Here is a 6,272-nt window from a genome sequence, read left to right on the forward strand (position 1 = left end):
ACTTCAATAATAAGTTTTTTTTATTTGTTCACAAAAAACCTGAGATTTTGTTAAATTAAAATTAAATTTCCAATAGCCTTTGTTTCTAGGGACATCACTTAATGATTTAAAGATCAACCTTATGGCAGCATGATCAGTTAGAGGTGCAGCAGAAATAAAACAATCATGAACTTCATTTATCATAAGCGATGAAATTAACCAAAAATCTATTCTAGATTTAATGGTGTTATTTGGTTTGAACCAGGAGAATTCTACAGATGTTGGATATTTGCAGCGCCATGGATCTATTAAATTATGAGTGGAGCAAAAGTCAGTGAGGATGGTGTTAAAAAAAACTATTCTGATATTTTGATGGAAATCTGTCCAGATGTTCATCAAAAAACATATTAAAGTCACCTCCAACAATCAGGTTTGCATTTGGGTAAGCAAGTTTGAGATTTACAATTACATTGGAAATGTCTGACAACAGTATTTTATTTTAAAAAGTATTATTGAACCCATATATGTTGATTAAAATATAATGTTGACCGTCAAATTCTAAAACACATAAAAGCCAGTGGCCATTTCCACTAAATCTGGATGTTATTATTTTACCTGGTGAGTTGTGGAAGAGGATAGCTACACCTGCAGATGAGGTTGAGCCATGATCAAAAATAACTTTGTCACCCTACTGATTGATGAGACAAGGTTCAGCTCGGCAGTCCGGCTCTTTTCAGGAAAGAAAATTGGAGTTAAGGCTGATGTTGCCTTAGCTCCAGACAGGAGACTTTTCTCATTAGCTCTTGAGAAAAAAAAAAGTCCCGTTAAGCTGAACTTCCCACAGGAAGTTCAGAAGAGATGAAAAACTTGTATTTCATTCCTCTTTCAAATTCAGACTGAATCAAATTTGTGTGTTAGTACTCTAAAAGCAAGACAGCTAAGTGACCTTGGTTAGTAAAGGCAGAAACAGAAATGTTGAGTCTGAAGTTTTTTTAACTTTGACACAGCTACAAATAGGTCAAAGGTCAATGAATGCTCACAAGAATCACTTTGAATTAAATCTAAGAAACATTTTTCTATGATTAAACACGAATACTTCAGTAATTATACTTCAAAACATAACAATGAAGTTGTAACTCAACAATCAACTTTGATTAAATGGAATAATAAAAAGAAAAACACTTAAACCCTTTACTGTAAGGACAATAGTGATTAAACAAGAATTTGTGTAAAACATGTAAAGGGATATTTCAAACATTTTCTCATGGTGTGTATTTTCTTTTTTTCTGAAAATAAATGCAAAGATTAACTCAAAAAACAACTTTGATTTATAAAATGATAACTTGTAGTTAAAAGAGAATATAAATCAAAAACATGAACATTATTATTCTGTTTATTAAAGAAAATAAAATAAATCTTTTAAGAAATGATTTTTGTTCGTTTAAAACCAAAGTCAAAGACAAGTGGAAATGTTTATTTCACCTTTGGGGAACCCCTACATACTGCCCTGGACTTACGCAGGGGCTTACGGGGCTCAAGCCCAGGGCCCCGGTGCTTTGGGGGGCCCGCCTCAGAATGACATTTAATTTTTTGTGTGAATGAATAAGAGTCGGGCACTTTAGCCCTGAAGGTTTTGTCATTAGCCCCTGATCAAAACGAGACCTGCTTTCTGACTGTCCGCCTCTCCTCCAGGAGCAGGACGGGACGATTGCGTCATCGTCAGCTGTTTGTGCTTCCAGTCTGTGTGTGTGGGAGGAGGGAGACGGATTTTTTTTTTCTTCCACCAGCATCTCACAGCAGCGGCTCACCTCGGCCCCCGAGACACCGGCCCATAAGCTGCACCACCGGCCCAGACGCAGGTCAGAGGGCCGGTGGTCCAGTCCATGAACCGGCCCACAGGCTGAAGCGAACCTAGAGTGAACCAACAACCTGACGCACGGTTCATCTGCGCAGGGCGAGTGCGACATCAAGGAGCGACAGGTTCTAACAGAACCGAGCGGCTTCCATCAGAAAACTTCTTCCTTAAAGCTCAGTCTATGACAACAAATCAGCTCTAATTACTAATAACTCAGAAGGCAAATTTGAAAAGTCTTGTCTCAGCTAGATCTAACAGAGATACGCAGTGCTCCAGCTCGTCATTTCACTGTGGAACATCACCTGTCAGCCACCAGGGGCACAACAARTGGGGGTGGCCACSGGGGGCTGTGCCCCACCAGTTTTATCCTCTTGAGACCCAAGCTTTGTGCTTATTTAAATCTTTCCCAGGTATATAAGATTAGTAGAGCCTTATAAATATAAATGTTTTTTGAAAAACTAAGAATTAAAAATATAAATATATATTTTACTTAAAATAGTTCATCTAAATACAGACAAATATCTGTCAGAAACTCCCGGGCCACTTTTTCTCCCCAATCTGCCCCTGATTATGATTTACAGTAAATACCATATCATACTGTAAAGGTTTTATGTTTTTGTAAAGGGGTGGCCACGTCCTAAAATGCACTTCAAGTGGCTGGAAAACGCAGAGTTTTGAGTATATTTTTTCATAAATTTCTGGGGGCTCAGCACCTGAACCCTCCTAGACTCACTTTGTTCTGCTGGTGCTCAGCTGAAATGAAAATAATATAACCCAGTTATATTAAATGTAGTGTTTAGTTTTAGGGTGTGTTTTTGTGGTTTCTGTGGTACTAATGTCTGGATGTACCAGAACACAACAATCCTGTAAGARCTGTTCATATGTCTGTTGGGAGCAAAAAACAGAGGAGCCTGGGTTAAAATTTAAAATCTTCTCTTGTTATATAAAATAAGCAAATAATGTGAGAGCAKGTTWAGTTGACTTTAAAAATKAWATATCAKCAWCATGTAGTTTTTATAACTGCTCCTTACTGCTGACAGAAATTAGTTGTAACAGCACATGATGTTATATCATACACATTTTATATATAAGTCAATTTTATCCAGTGACTTATATAATGATCAAACAAACAAAATATAATAGTTTATACATACGTGTGTGTGTGTGTGTGAGAGAGAGAGGGGGGGGGGGCGTTATTGGCTCAAGCCCAGGGGTCCATATCCCCCTAAATCCGGCCCTGCCTACATATGTTACGTTTTAGTAAAACTCCAGACAGGACTTCTTTGTTTGACCGACTCAGTGCTGTCTAATTTGTTCCACAGCTGCTGACATACAATCACTTAGTACTCTTCTTCATATATAGGTACAGTTAAATGTGCAGACGCTGCCATCAAGTGGATGAGTTTTTAAAGACTTATCACCACATCTTTAAAAACTATCACCACATTATATAACTTAAATATTGTATGGACAATAAATCATTTCTATGTTATCCCATTGGTGTCCTGCTGTAGAAAACATTGTGTAGTTAAGCATATAAACCCAGCAGTAGTAGTTGTTTTTTTTTTTCTTAACAGAGTCAGAGGAGGAAAAACTTTTTTTTTTTACTGCAGAAATAAGAAGGCATTGTCAGTTACACATTCAAACTGCATCATACACGCCTAAATACAGCATAAAGCAATTCATTCAAATCTAGCACATTTAGCAAATGTTGTCTATCTAGGGCAGGAATGTTCCCTCTTGGTCCTTGAGGGCCACTACCCTCCAGGTTTTAGTTTTCCTGCTCCAACACACCTGATGCAGTAGTTGAATCACCTTTTTTTACGTATCGTCAAGTTAAGATGTACCAGAAGAAACAAACATGGAAAACATGCAAAACAGTTGCCCTCAAGGACCCAGAACTGGACACCACTGATCTAGGCCCTGTTTACACGAGACACAAGATATTTAAAGGATGCGGTAGATTTGTGTCCAACCTTAACTTTGTAGCAAATGGCACCCCACCATTCTGAGCACTATGGAGGCCACAGTGGAAAGAAACATTTCTTTTTTAATGGATGAAACTTGTGGAAGAACTCGGCTCTTCGTCTATGGCAGTTTCTATGAAAGACAAATAACACAAGGTCCATAGTAAAAATAGATGCAAATACAGAAATGAAACGTAAAGAGGGTGAGGAAGGAAATGTGGTCTGTATGTCTTGGATCAGATTTGTAATCGCTGTTGGAGGACATACACACACAGTTTTCAGTGTTTTAAATTGTTAATCAGAATTTGTTAGCGCCCTCCCCCATGAAACCAGTTTGTGTGTCTTATCGCTTTAAATTAAGTTCGTCCAAGAGTCCCTCACATACACACAATTAGGTTTAGAAGGCACATCACTTTCTGTACTATATTCTGTTGAGAGATACCGTTCAGTTTTTGGAGTTCATCAGACTTGCTTTTTGAGTCATGACCTGTAAGATGCTTACGACAGTTTTAAAGTGAAGAAACAAATGACAAATCCTAACTTTGAATGTATCCTGCTATTTTTGACCCTCCTATCTAACAAGGGTGTTTTTGTAAATATTCTGCTTCTGAAGGGGTTAAATTTTATTTAAAATGAGTAAGAGGGAAATAGCGAGTTTTTTTTCCTACCAAAATGAAGCAAATGAGTGTGACACCCATTGACATATGCAGTATTAATGGGTTGGACATTGCCTGTGTGATGCGTGTGAAATATTCCATCCCTGGTGTGTTTTTTCTTCATTTTGTTTGGCTCTGCACGTGTATCTGTTCACTTGGTCTCTGTTGATCCACAATCAATGGCAGCACCTCTGCACATGTCAAACCACTTAATGTCCAATCCAGTGTATATCAATGGTTACACCTCAGGCTTTATGTGATGTTTTATCATCTCTATTGTTTGTTTTTACTTGTCTTAAAATGTTTTATGCTCTTGTTTTGGGATTCATTGTTCTTTTTTAATTGAAATGTAGCTACATTGTAAAAAATATTGATTTTATTTGGATTATTAATGAAGAGGTTAAACGTTATATAAGACATTATATAAATGACTACACACACTCTAAAAATGAAATGTTGGATTTACTTAACCATGTTATGTTACCTGGTTCCACTTAACTGAGTTGAGTAAATTCAAAGCAACATACTCATGTTCTTTGGCTAAAAAACTGGTATATTGCTTTGAATTTACTCAACTCAGTTAAGTGGAACCAGGTAACATAACATGGTTAAGTAAATCCAACATTTCATTTTTTACAGTGCAGAGAGAGATATGTGAAATATATGTGGAGCTATTGGTCATGTAATTCCTGCACTAATCCACTATAAAATCTTGAACAATAAAGAACTAACGAAGACAAACTACATATGAACTTTAGTTAGCTTGGCAAATGTTTAAACTTGTTTTAATATTTCATAAGTGCTAATAAAATATGATTTTTATAATATCTTTATTTGTTTATGAACTGTTTGTAAAAAAAAATAAAACAATAAGCACATTGCTGAGTTCAACGTTTGATGAGTTATTTATTTTTTTGTAAGTTTTTCTTACTCAGTGTATTGTTTCAAATAAAGGTCGCACATATTGTGAGTTATTTTTTATTTAGGTAACGGTATTTGCTCTTGAAGATTTTAAAATGAGACATGCTTTTAAATACTTTTTCACATTTAAGTCATTCAGCAGGGGTCTTGAAGTATCTGGAACAGGATGATACAAAACTGTGATAAAATGGAAACCTGGGCTGAAAGTGTGTATTTGTTATTTGGACCAGGATGGTAAATGTGACTATGTAAGATACAGCACCTCGTAGGTTTCCTCAGTAGGAAATGGGATAATGATGCTGATACCTTTAAGCTCTGAGAATAATTCTTTTAAAAAATGGGACATCTGCGTGTTGTCCAGTTGTACCAGCTTTACAGACTAGGAGGCTCTTTAAGGAAATATCTGTTAGGCCCAGTACAACTGTATGTTTCTCATCTGGAAGGGATCAATTGATTCTCCCAAAGATTCTCGGGAGTCCTTCACTGAATTGGGCAGAAGGCTCACAATTTGATCCATAGGGCTCTGTATATAAAGCTTCACTGTTTGAAACTAGCAGGCCTGCAGAGTTTTGTTTTGACCACATCACAGCAGAGATTCAACCCCAGGAGAAGACCATCCCTCATATTCTAACATCCAAATGAATTTTGTTAAGAGAGAGAGTTCTTATTATCTTAAGGGGACAGAGATGTTTGTGAAACCTAAATTTAGAGCCAGTTTGAACGAACAAGGAATACAATAATCTAGAGCAGTGTTTCCCAATGTTGGGGTCGGGACCCAAAGTGGGGTCCCGAAACATCAAGGTGGGGTCCTGAAAAGATTCACTGAATTAATTACATTTTTGCCTTAGTTGTTACAAATGAGTGAGGTTAGTGTATTTAAAATGGATAAATGTA

The sequence above is a fragment of the Austrofundulus limnaeus genome, unplaced genomic scaffold (assembly GCF_001266775.1).
Source record: "Austrofundulus limnaeus strain Quisiro unplaced genomic scaffold, Austrofundulus_limnaeus-1.0 Scaffold376, whole genome shotgun sequence".
Taxonomy (NCBI): domain Eukaryota; kingdom Metazoa; phylum Chordata; class Actinopteri; order Cyprinodontiformes; family Rivulidae; genus Austrofundulus; species Austrofundulus limnaeus.